Source organism: Rhinolophus sinicus, chromosome 16 (assembly GCF_057876585.1).
Source record: "Rhinolophus sinicus isolate RSI-liver-muscle chromosome 16, RSI-T2T, whole genome shotgun sequence".
Lineage (NCBI taxonomy): Eukaryota > Metazoa > Chordata > Mammalia > Chiroptera > Rhinolophidae > Rhinolophus > Rhinolophus sinicus.
The window spans coordinates 62,208,933-62,222,596 of record NC_142516.1 but is presented as its reverse complement, the minus strand read 5'-3'; the positions used below and the strand labels follow the sequence as shown (position 1 = coordinate 62,222,596).

At 38.7% G+C, this 13,664-nt stretch overlaps 1 protein-coding gene across 6 annotated transcripts in view; it reads right to left on the bottom strand.

The window, feature by feature from the left end:
- Window positions 1-289: 289 nt before the first annotated feature.
- CNTLN (centlein) overlaps window positions 290-13,664 on the bottom strand; it is a 277,826-nt gene continuing 264,451 nt past the window's right edge. For 3 of the 6 annotated variants that reach the window (XR_016019468.1, XR_016019469.1, XR_016019472.1), the window contains 2 exons: window positions 13,073-13,301; window positions 292-1,994 (listed from right to left, as the gene is read on the bottom strand). The gene's annotated coding sequence lies outside the window, so the exon portion shown is untranslated. Of the gene's footprint in view, window positions 1,995-5,689; window positions 8,889-13,072; window positions 13,302-13,664 lie in introns of those variants that run through there. The other 3 variants (XR_016019470.1, XR_016019466.1, XR_016019467.1) reach the window with 3 other exon arrangements.

The window sequence follows — 13,664 nt, the reverse complement described above, 5'->3', positions numbered from 1 at the left end:
TAATGTTCAATGACCAAAGAAGTTTCTACAGATCCACAGAGGTCAACTCTGTAATGGAGGAATATGTCCAGTTGATGACTGTCCCTTAATGCAAGCTTCAATAATTGATTCTTTTAACTATCATAGGCCCAAGCTTCTTTAGAGATAAAAAGAAAAAGATACCAGATATTACAATTCCTGAGATGTAAGTGTAAAGGCCTGGAAGTCTCAGAGATACCGAAAAAAAAAAGAAAAAGAAAAAAAAAAAAAAAAAAGGAGGATTGTATGAGGCCAAAAATTCAGACAGCACATTCTACTGTTAAACAAAAGAAAAGAAAGCAAACAATCCATAGATAATCATCTCAAAATCATTTTTCAGTTATGAAAAATCATGGTAGAATTACATTCAAATTGATTTTCATGTACTAAGTCTCTTTAAAGAAATACATATGTATAAATCTTTCAAAAGTCACCTAAAACCTCTCTTCATGTTCTAAAAACAATTTTATTAAAGTTGTTTTAGGTGAAGACGTCTTTAGATATTGGAGTTTCTACATTGGTTGTAAGGTGTTCTTGGGGTGATGGTATGGGGCCTCTTTAAGAGATTCTAGCATCTGCATTCCAGAGGTTTCTAACTCATCTATACATCCAAGAGTGCATTAGTACCTTTTACTCAATGATTTTGGAAACTGAGAAACCAAAATATGGGCAGCAATTTAGAAGGAAGTGCCTGTTGAAAAGAGATAAGACCCTGGAAGATGGGACCAGAATTTAATGAGACTTAGAGAAATGGATAGGAATCAAGAGTATTTTGTCAGCAGGTGCCATGCAGATGAAAAGAAAATCTAGGTGGAAAAGAACAAGTTAGATATGAGTTTGTACAGCAAGTCTTAGAATAAGAGTAATCAAAAATATTTTTCATTTCATCTGTTTCTTCTCATGTGTGTCATACTAAAGGCTAGATGGCTTCAATCTTCCTGCGCCTGAGGAGAAAGGCAGGCTCACTTTTAATTGTGTGCCAGCCAAGCCGTCTTAATCGCTAAGGGCTCAGTAGTGTTGCATTGTAGTTTTAAAAACTGCATGTGGAGAATTCTTCTCCCATAGCAGTCAAGCCCTCACATGATTCAAAGGTTGCAGGAGGTATGACGGGGTTTCATGTTTGGTTTGAAGACTCAAGGACAGGATGGCACACTGGTAAAAGTGTTTGAAGTCCAGAAGTTGAATATCCAGCTCGCCTATCTACTGGCTGTAGAATTGGGCAAGTTCGTATCTGAGCCTCATTTTCCTTACAGGGCTGTTCTAAGGATGAAACCAGTGAGCTAAATGCCCAGTCCATAGCTCAACAAATGGTCAGTCAATTCCTATTATTAACACATAATTTGCATGTATGGAGCGAAGCCAACTGACACTTAAGTGGCAACTACAATGTCACAGGCAGTGAGTGTACTAGTCATTTTCATGTACTACCTCTTTCAATCCTTATGAAGTCCCTGGAAGATAGATATTCTTTTATGTCATGGGAGACTGGAACTGATACGATATCACAGCAAAGTATAGTAGAAAATGCACTGGAGAGGGGAAGGGTGTCTTACTGTAAACAGGTGGTTGCCAATTCCTCTTTCAGCTAACAGGTCACCATTCTATGACCCAATATGAGGAAGATACATACATACGTACAGAGTTATAGTCAGGTTGCTCAATATTGACAGGAACTTTAAAGGGATAAATAAAACCTTTGAGAAGCTATAGTTAGAATGAATCAACATTTGCAAATTTTTAGAGCAACATTTAGGAGAAATTGTAATTATTTTTTTCAAAAGTTGTCTAACAGTCCAAAACCTGAAACACACTTTGTCCTGGAAGTTATGGCTTCGAATTTTAAAGACGGTCATAATTACAGTGCTATTTGGTGCTTGAAAGGAACATTTTCTTCTTCTCTTTCTCTTACCTGCAAAGTTGGGAGTTGCCATGTGGTGATAGTAGAGTTACATGCCATCCGACAGGAAAAGGTGCTCCTAATTATAAAATAAGCCACAAAAAATGCTGATTGGCTTTTGTTCAGGAATAGCTTTCTCTCTTAAAAATGACTAAAAGCTAGGTTATTCATTAAACAAGTGTTATCCACCCAGGCATACTCAAGAGTGAATTAGGAAGGGAAAAAAAAAAAGAATTATGCAATTGAGCACGTCTCTGGCTAGTTCTCATGGTAGAACCAGCTAAATTACATTTCTGTTGTGCTCTGTTACTGAACCTGGTCACAGGGTTGTTCTGCGGGCTCACTTACAGCTTAGAATGTTCTAGTGGCACCTTTGCAGGTTCCTGTCCACCAGCAGACCGTTCCCTACTGCTCTTCATGTCCCAGGTCCTGCCTCTCTCCTTTCTCCCTGCCTGCCCCCTTCCCTCCTTCTCTAAGGCTTTTCTAAACCATAGGGACCTATTTTCTGTATCTTGGGAACTCTCAAATCCCAAAGAACTGCAGCATCTTTCAGCAAAGCTTGCATTGTTTCCTTATTTAAAATATATATATATATATATATATATATATATTAACAATTATTTTATGCCCTCTCTAGCTAGATTATTTGTGGATAAACAGTTTGAAAGCTCATGGATTCATTTTATAAGTTTGTATTGCAAGTCAGTTTTCAATTCTAATGCAAATAATAGTCCATGGAATTATTCATGCTTCAGACCTGGATTATGTTTTAGAACCAGGAGAAGAGGGCAACTTGAATTAATTTCTTTAGTACATAGATCCCTCTAAAGATTGCCATTGTCTGGCCATGACCACAAAGGCACGAAGGCCAGGGGGCTGCCCTGACCATTAAAATTAGGGCTTTTCATTGTTGCCAACATGTGTAAACTCTAATGGAAATAATTACAGGAAAAAATAAAAATACATCAGCTGACATTTTGTTCTTAACAAAAACAAAATGTGCTCAATTCAGTTCCTGATTTTGTCCTGCTAGGCTGCACCCCAATTATCAGTTAAAATGAACAAACACTATTTTCAATAAACAGAGTTCTCTTTTCATTGTGCCATTGACTGTGCTGGGTTCTTTGGATAGCGCAACAGGAACCCCTCTCACTTCCAAGGCAGGCACCGTGTTTCCCAGAATGCCTTTTCTATATGGCTCACAGTTTGGTTTTTGCTACAAGATGCACTTAGAACGTGCATGAGATTTTTGAAAGCTCAGCCATCCTTCTCAGGAGGTCACGGTGGCCAGAGATGATGGTTTCTTGGACTTTTTGCTAACTCCAGCTTTCCTCCAGGCTTCAGTTCTTCAGGCTAAAGTCATCAGTGTGCTATTTTTCTCTCCATTAGCTCCGGTACATATGCGCAAACCCTAATCCCTCAATTACATTCCTTTCATCCTCTAATACTTGCAATGGCTCTGTTTCTGGACTGAACCCATTTCCATTATTAAAAATTGTACTAGTGGTTATTACAGGAGGTCAGACAAAGAAAAAAGTTTACAGCGTCCTGCAAATTCTGTCTACTAAAAAAGGGCAAACAATTGTAATTCATGGAACACATGCAGAAAAGTGTTTTCTAGTTTTACAAATGGCTAAATTCACACAAGAAAAAATAAGTTTTTGAATGCAAGTGAGGATCCTGTGTTAGGCATCTTTCTTGATAAAAATCTTAGATTTTTACTTTTGAAAATATAGCTTTTCACTGCTTTCTCTGTTGTCCTCTCTGAGAAGACCAGCTATGCTGCCCAGTTCCCAGGGGTTAGTTAGCATATTTCCCAGCATGCCTCTTGCCTCACCTCAGCTATACTGTAGCTTTATGTCCTGTTTATTAATATCTGAAGTAGAAACTCAACTGACACCTAATGCATTCCACTGACATTGGCTAGCAGGCTGCTTGTAATTGTCTGACCTTCTCATCCTCTCTGCATGTTAAAATTCCTTAAGGAATGGATGTGCTGAAAGTTCGGTGCCCTGAGATTGTTGGAGGAAAAGGTCACACAAATCCAATAAACACATAATTTTATTTCTCACTGGTGATGAAGTCCATGATCCAGTACCACATGCCTTACAAAGAAAGTGTAGGAAAGCATTTAGCCTTCAGACTGCTGGCATGTCTTCCTCCGTCCCATACATTTGCCCACATGTCAATTTATGTTTGAATTAAATTTCTAACCAGGACTTCTAGAGCAGTGAATCTTTGTTTTAGATATGTTTCAAATTTTAATATGTAACAACACCAGTGAGGAGTTAAATATTAAACAACAAACTCAGAAAAGTTATATTTGTATAATTACAATTTAAAACTTTCTTGGAGTTTCACCTTATTAGGATTAGGTTAAATTAACATTAAAATCAGAAGAGTGAATTTTATGCATCTGAGTTTTTTCTCAGGCAATACTCTGTTAGTCAGGATGCAGTAGGTTTTTCCATAGTAACAAACAACCTCCAAATCTCAGTGGCTTTTCACCTCAGAAGTTTATTTCTCACTTGCACGCGTGATACACTGAGCCACCAGGGGTGCTCTGCCCCTCCTGGATGTCACTCAGACATCCTGGCTACTGGACACTCCATTGCACCCTGTTTCCAGAGCTCTAGGAGCAGGAGGAGGAGAGCTGGAGACCCATGTACTTGCTCTTAAAGCTTCTGCTTGGAGACACATGGACTTTCCATTCACATGTCAGGGCCTAAAGCAAGTTGTATGGCCTCATTTAACTTCAAAGTGGTAGAGAATTATAATCCTACCGTAGGCCAGAGGGAGAGCTGGAATATGTATTCATGAGCCATAACTAAAGTTCTTTTTCAGATTACAGAAACATAGTTCCTTTATTGCCATTATTGGATTACATTATAATATAGCGAGTACATGCATTACCAACAGGGCAACATTTTCTTTAGGGGATGGAAACTGGTGGGGCAAATGACAAAACTTAGATATTACAATGGTCTATGGCCCACCAAATGCCACATTATATAAACAGATATATTGATACTAAAATTTTATTGGGGGGGGGGCAGTGATTGGGAAAAACGTCGAGAAAGACTCCTTGGAGGGTCAATAATGAAAATAAAGTTGAGAAGTACTGGTGTAGGGGAAAGCATACTGAATTGGAGAATCAGGAAATATGAGTTTTAATTCTGGCGCTGAATTGGCTTAATTGATCACTCAGTTAACTTGAAAGCTTAGTTCTTTTCATCCTTTGTATTAGTTTCCTAGGGCTGCCGTAACAAACTGCCATAAACCTGGGTGACTTAAAATAGCAGAAATTTATTCTCTCACAGCTCAAGGGTCTAAAGGTCCAACATCCGGGTGCCCGAGAGCCATGCCCTCTCTGAGGGCCCCGAGGGAGAAAGCATCCCAAGTGTCTGTCATAGCTTCTGTGGTCGTGGCTATCCTTGGCATTCCTTGGGTGGTGGCAGCATCAGTGCCATCTCTGCCTCTGTCTTCACAAGGTCTTCTCTCTGTGTCTGTGTGTCTCCAACTCTCTCAAATAGGACACTATTCACTGGAATTTGGCCCACCCTAATCTGGTATGATGTCATCTTAACTTGATTACGTCTGCAAAGACCCTAATTCCAAATATTGTCACAGTCACAGCTCCTGGGGTTTAGGACTTCAACTTATCTTTTTAGGGGACACAGTTTGAACTCAAGACACTTTAATTCCATAACTCTATGTATGGCACTTTTTTTTTTTTTTTTTTTTTTTTTTTTTTTGCAGTGCCCATTGCATTGCAGGCTCTGTGTTTGAGATAGATTCCTTTACTCAATGCATATCTGTTTAGTCCCCACTATGTCCCAGGTACTGTTTTAGGCGCTAGGGTTACGGCCAAATAAAACTAAAAACAGATGGACAGTGTAACAAACTGTGGTATATCCATACCATGGAATACTACTTTTCAATAAAAAACAACAAATTATTGATACATACAAGTTGGATACATTTATGGGGAATTACGCTGAGTGAAAAAAGTTATAAATTCCAACTCCAAAGGTTTCATACACGTACTGTATGATTACACATATTTTTTTTTTGTTTTTGAGGAGAGAGAGAGAGAGTTGATGAGTCGGCAGGGCTGACACACAGGTACACGCTGGTGGAGTGGCCCAGGCAGCAGCTGTTCTGATTGTTCAGTGCCTCTGCTTTACCAGTGTTCACTGAACATCACCCTCTGAGTGTGATTGCTTTTTCAAAGTGATTGACAGGGAGGCCTCACTGGTGAGATACCATCTAAACAGAGACACAGAGAAGGTAAAGGAGTGAACCATGTGGGCATTTGGAGGAAGGGCATTCCAGGCCCAAGGGTCAGGAGCCAAGCCCTGAGGCAAGCCTGTGTGTGGCGTGGCTATAAACCATAACATGACGAAAGTTTAGAACAGAGGGCAGTTAGTAGTTGCCAGGGGTCAGGCGTGGGGGTCAGAGGGACATAATGTGGGTATAAAAGGGCAACACGAGGGGTCATTGTCAAGCTGGAGCTGCCCACTGGCCTGAGTGTCCTTGTAGATGCATGAATCTAAGCACGTGACAACACCGTATAGAGCCAAACACACACACACATAAGTGAATAAAAGTAAAACTGGGGAAACTGAATGAGATTGGTGGATTGTATCACTATCAATATCCTGGTTTTGATATTATACACATTATACTGTTACAGTGTTATTTCAGACAAACTGGAGAAAGTGTACAAGAGTTCTCTGTGTTGTTTTTTACAATTGCATGTGAATGTACAATTATCTCAATAAAAATTTCAATTAAAATTTTATCTGGAAACGAAACCTCACAGTAACAGGCTTTCAAAAATTAAACACACCCACACATACAAACAAAATACCACTGAAGGAGATTCTCTAACTAGATATTAAAAAGTAATATAAAGCCATAATAGTTAAACAGAGTGCTATTAGTACAAGAAGTCAATTACACATAATGGAGAATCCATAAACAGAACCATGTATATTTGAGAAATTAGTATATTATGGAGGCAATACTTCATATCATTGGGGAATGGAAAGGTTAAGTAATGGAAAAATTATTATTAATTTGGAAAAAATAGATCCCTATGTCACACTACACATAAATTCAAGATGGATTAAAATCAATGTGTAAAGAACAAAGCTACATAGCTGGTACTGAATGGAATATAGGGGGATTTTAAAAAATATATAATTTTAAGACAGGGAAAAGGTTTTGGAGAAAGGCAAAAACAATTAACAGAAAAATGGACAAAATATTTTTAAGAAATTATTTGCATACAAATAATATATCAAAACAATTTTGTTCATTGAACTAAATGTGGTAGGACCACAGTATGTAGAACTCCATTGTCAGTTAATTTGCTATTTGATATCACCTATAAAACAATCAACTTGCCCAGGAAAATTAATGAATTTGCCTTCATAGACACGTGATACTACCCTAACATATGACTTGTTGGGTCTGGGAACACCCAGATCATGATCGACAGCTGTGTTCTGGTCACATAGACCCTTGATGTCCCAAGGCCAGGCACTCAGTAGCCTGCTTGGAGCTGCTTTTGGAAGACAGCATATTCTTTCTTCAGAAACCTAGACATTGTGCTGGGACGCTTCTATCGGGGCTTGTCAGAAAATCCTCATGCATTCTTATTTACTGCAGATACTCCCAGCATAGTGGGATATATATGCTGGGTCATTTGACCAAGTGAGAGTGTTGCTTATACCGGGCTGAATCTGTTGCAGAGGCCACCCTCATTCAGAGTCACTCAATAAATGCATCAGAAAGGATTCCCAGGGTAACATATGCTGCTTCCAAAATCCAAAGCAGCCTACTACCTAGCGCTCTATTCATGGGAAGACATGAAAGGATTCATCTTACATCTTCGAGGGGATGGTCTGGAATGCTTCCAACCATTTGATACTTAAAATTTTCACTGATGGGACAGACCCTTGAGTCTTTGTAGGATTGATTTCTGTCCTCTGGAGTCTGGCACTCAGGGTACTACTTGCCACTTCCTGTTCATCTGATCCAGTTAACATGACGTGATTAATATGGTGGACCAGGTGATATTCTGCAGAACGTCCAGTCAAGATCCCTTCCGATTCTATTAAGGAGCAGAGAGTTAATACCACCCTAGGGCAAAACCATGAAGGTGTTTTTCTGTCTGTTCCAAGTAAATGTCTACTTACATACTGCTTTGATCTTCTTCCTTGATGGGTTTGAAAAGAATGAGTTTGCCATATCAAGTGCTGCATATCATTGGGGGGGGGGTGGGGCTCTACTAGTCAGTCTGGTAAAAATACCATATTCATTATAGGAACTATAATTGGAGCCTCCCCTTAGTTCAGTTGGTGAGTCCACCATAAACTGCCGATTTTTGCAAGGTCCACGCTGGAGAATTGAATGGAATGATGGATCATCTCCATCTTGACATCCTTTAATTCTTTGAGATTGGCCTAATTTCTGCCATAATATTCAAGATGCAGTATGCTTTCTGATTTACCATCCGGCCCAGGCAGCAGGCACCTTCAGATGCTTTGTTTTGGCCATTTCTACCATTATGACTCTTACACACAGGTCAGGAAAACAATCTATTGATTCTGTCAGCTGTAAATTAGATCCATTTGGATGATGCCCTCAGTGGGAGCAGGAAAATGACCACACCGTAGATTCCTGTGACCCACATTTGGACCAGAACTCCCTTATTACCTAAGTCCTGTATGATCCACTTTAATCAGAGGTTATGACGCTGTTTGGAGTCTTGGTACCACTGTCAGTTCAGATCCCGTATCCAAAAAAGGAGAATACAATTTCCCACAGTATGAAATTACTCTGTAACTGTAGGTTCCTTTGGGGGAAGAATTGGCAAAACCACGACTGGATATTTGAGGTGTTGCAGAGTCCTTCCTCTAGGCTATCTTCAATCAATAGACTCAGCCTGAGAACAGGTTCAAGTCTGGAAACAGTGTGAGAGGTTACGCTTTTTTTTAAATTGCAGCAGCTGTTATCAGTCTACCCCTCACTCACCTGTGAACTTTTTGATTATGTAAATCAAGAAACACCCTAATTGGCTATGCATTCATCTATTTCACCCCTAGTTGCCACTCTGGTTTTGCGGTATATCAAGGATATCCACCTTTCCTCTCCTTGCCTTGAATGTTGTCATTTCAGAACCCTTCCATCTTGTCACTAGGAAGCTCATTTTCTTATCAGCAGCTCGTACCTACAAAAGACAGTCACCATTGAGCTTCTTGACGCTGCTAATGCTCCCTCACTAGGTAATTCTTATTGTTCTAGGGAAGAGTGTCCTCTAGACTCTCCTGGGCAGCAAAATCAGCTGGTGAGTTCTATTGTCTGTTATAATACATCTAGTCTAGCATGCCCACTCTCTGAACCATTTGACCTCTTCCTCAATACCTTGCTAGGATAATTATGATACCTCTACCCAGTTTGCAATAGGCTATCACTTTTTTCCAAGTTTCAAAGGGTAATTTCAGCAGTATACGCATATTAAGACAAGTCTCAGGAGTCCTTGGCAAGATGTTAAACTACGAATCACAGGGGATTGTCCTATATGGACAAACTCTTCCATATCCAGCCTTATTTCTTTGTTCAGCACCCTCAAGATCCATTTCCAGGTATAGGCTCCCAGTTCTTGTTGACATTATTTTAGCTTGATTCTGTAGCTCTTCTGTGAAACACCTCTTCACTTCTCAATCTTGGGCAGTACTTCCACAGTTGAGCCATGCTACAACTTGGCTGTAATTATTGATCTATTAGTAAAAGTAATGGTGGGGAAGGGGAAAGACCTTGAGGGAAGCAAGCATCAGCTTGAGAGGCATTTAACTCAAGTGAAATCTTTGCCCGGTCTCTAGGCAATGGAAGGCTGCCATCCTCCAGTAGGAGGAGGAGTGGGTCTCTTTTGACAGGCAGAGGATTCAGATCTGAGGGTTCAAAATTCTCAGTTGCATTTACTCTGATGTCTCCAGCATTTACTGTGATGCTCCCAGCATCCCAGCCTTCCTCTTTCACTATTTTCAGGGAACTATGCGTAGAAGACTTGCTGGGGACATCGGTAAATGCAATTGGACTTGCTAGGGCTATGCATTCACACACACGCACACACACACACATTTATGTATGTATGTATGTATGTATGTATGTATGTATGTATGTATGTACATTTGCTATTGTTACAAACAGATCCTGGCCCTAATTTTCAGTCTCATTGTGTCATTTTACAGGAGATGAAGTCTATTTAAAAGCTGCCAAATAAGTTTTCTGGCTTTTACACTATGCCTTGAGTTAACAGCTGACTTACCTGAGGCTGGCATTTTCTTCCTTCAATGCATCAGTAGTACTTAATAGTAGCCACCAATTTTAGTATCTATCTAGTTATTGTTTCCCCATGCCTTTCAAATACTAGACAAATTACAGAAGTGCGTCCTTTACCACACCTCATCCCTCGCAACTGACCACAGGTTAGGAGAGTTAGTAATTGTGCTACTACAGCATGTGGGGTTATCACGCACATTTCCCACCAATAATGGGTTCTTTGCTGTCATCTGAACAGTGAAAGAGACAATTCCAGAACCCCATCCTGAAAATCTCCTTCCTAGGATCATTTCTGATATGGTCTTTTAGTTGGGTTCCTACAGAAGCGGTCCTTAAGACAAAAATTTGAATGCAAGGAGTTTATTGGGGAGATGGTCCCAGGAAACAGCAGTATGGAAAAGGTAAGAAAAGACAGAGACGACAACCAAATAAGTGTGCCTTGCCATAGAAGGTAGCTTTGTAAATAATTCAAGTTTACTCCTGATGGGGAAATGATGTAAATGTGTGGGTTTGTCACTAAAAGAGCAAGGGGGTGGAGTATTTATATACCAACTTCTGCCAGGGATTGGTTCAGGGTTGCTCCTGAGTGTTACTTTTCTAGCATTTTGACTACTAATGGGTACAGTGTTTCTTTTGGGGGTGATGAAAATATTCTGGAATTCGATAGTGGCGATTGCTGCACAAACTTGTGAATATACTAAAACCACTGATTTTTATACTTTGAAAGGGTTGGTTTTATTGTAAGTGAATTAGATTTCATAAAATATATGCAAATGGTCACTCTACCACATAAAATACATGCAGATTTAATGCATTCTATTTAATAGTTAACCATAGATAAAAAATGTTATACAACTTATTCAACCATTTATCTACTAATGGGCAGTGATATTGTTTATTGCTGTTTGTCTCTACAAATTATTTGTTAATATTTATTCCTATTTATTTGTGCTTTTACTCTATAGAGCAGATTCTCAAAAGGGCCATTTCTGGGCAATTTTTAGCATATACTTTAAATTACCTTCTGAAATGTTAACAATTCAAATTCTTACCAGCAATATATGAAAGAGCTCACTTCCATATATTCTCACCAGAACTGGATTTTTTTTTTTCCATTTTGAGAGGTAAAAATTATTCTCTATTTCCATTTAAGGTTCAGTACCTTTTTATATGCCTATAGGCCTTTTTCAGTTTCTGCTTTTCTTATCACTCATCTGTACACTTTATTATATAAAAGATGTTAATTTTTTTCATATGAGACATCAAATATTTTTTCTCTATTATTCTGTTGGTATAAAGTATTACATTAGTATATTTCCTAATTATTGTATTTGGATTGAAATCTATCTGGCCAGATATGCTGTTATTTGAATAACTAGAATTTCCCTTTTTACCTAGGATATTTATAATTCTACTACGTAGTAAATGATATTGATCTATAGTTCTCTTTTTAGTATAGTTTTCTGGTTTTGTCATTTAGCCTATTTTTGCTTCATAAATATGACTTATGGGATCTCCTCATCTTTTTCTATGAAGTTAAAATAAGAGGAATCATCTGTTTTTCGAGGCTAGATAGATGTCAATGATAAAATCATAGGTTCTGCTGCTTTTCTAAAAGGCAGATCGTTAGCCGTGTTTCTAACTTCTGTTATGTATAAGGGTTTATTTTACTTTCTATCACTTCTTAAGTGAACTTGGTTTATTTATATTTTGCCAGAAAATCATACATTTCTTTAAGATTGACATATAGTTGTATATATCCTTTTGCAATTTTAAAAATCTTTCATATCTTTGACAGCTTCTATTGTTGCATGTTTTCATTTTCCTCTCTTTTATCTTTAATTAGGCTTACCAGGGTTAACAAATTAAATTATAAGTAACAGCTTTGTTTTTGTCTTTTTTAGTTGTTTTTCTTTTTAGACTAAATTCACGTTCATGAATTCTTTCCTCCTACTCGCTTTAGGTTTATTTTGTTTTTCTTTTCTATTTGTTAAATTGTGTGTTTAGCTTATTTTACTCCTTTTTTTTAAATAAACACTTTTTGAGTTATTCATTTTCTTTTAAATACAGTTTTAGCTGTGTCCCATAGGTTTTTTTGATAAAAATTTTCTAGATAGTTTGTCATTTCCATTTTCTTTATGTTTACTGCAGGGATGGTTTAAAAAGAGTTTATAAAAACTGACTTTAAATTGAAAGAGAAACACACCACGGGGACATACTGAAAGAGTATAAAAGGATATACTGTAACAAGCCAGTCTATCTCCCAGCACAGACCCAGTCTTCTGTCCAGAAAAACTAATCTTAATCAGATTCTGGTGTTTCTCTAATAATGTGAATAGACTGTACAAGCATGTTTTGAAAGGTATTTCTTAACTTCTATTTTGTTACAAGGCTTCCCAAGGTCATTGGTGTGATAAGGTAGATTTGAGGAGCCGAAGGCTTTATTCTACTCTGGTCTTGAATCTCTAACCCTTTATACTTCCTGCCTCCAGCTCTCAGCAGTGTTTCTACAGTTCAAAGTTGAGAAGGGGTCACAGAGTGGACTCACAGGGCCTTCCAAATCTGTCAATTTCTGATATTGGTTTTATTTTGTTTGCTGTGAAAGTCTAGAGATGAGAATAAACTACCTCCTTAAATTCATCTGGTAAGCAGATGGATCCCACTCTTGGTGAAGAGGGCTTCTTTTGTTTATATCTTATGGTGGTGGTGCCAAGAGGCATGTGCAAGTTTGCAACCCATGAACTTCATCTTCCTTCCCCAACCAACAGCAAATAAATAATCATTCGAAGTAAAATCTATGTTTACCTTGCAGAGACAGCTTCATCTTGATTGTCAAACCTAAACACCGGCGGTGTGGTAGGCAGCTCCTGAAATGGTTGTTGATGATCTCGTCATCCTGTTAGTCCCATTCTGAGGAAATCTCCAAATGTGCGAGATGAAGCAGACTGCCGTAGTGAAGACAATCACATGGCCAAGAACTGAGGGCAGCTGTTAGCCAACAGCTGAACGGAACTGAAGCCCTCAATCCAACCGCCTGTCAAAAACACAATCCTGCCAATTACTTGAGTGAGCGAAGTGGGTCTTTCTGAGTCGAGCCTTGGTAGAACTGCAACCTTCTGAAACCTGGTGTCAGAGAACCCATTTAAGATGTGCTCCTATTCCTGACCCACAGAAACCAGCTCAAATAAATGGTGTTGTTTTAAGTCATTAAGTGTTAAGGTAATTTGTTACGGAGCAATAGATAATGAATAGGCCTGCGTTTTAGAAATTCTTTATAAAACCCGTGGTGATTACTGGGAGTCCTTTCTCAGGTTGGTCTGGAGAAAAGTTATATGCCCTACCCAATCCCAATTATGCTGTTCCCATCAGCCCATGGTTTTTGAAAAGACCATAGAAG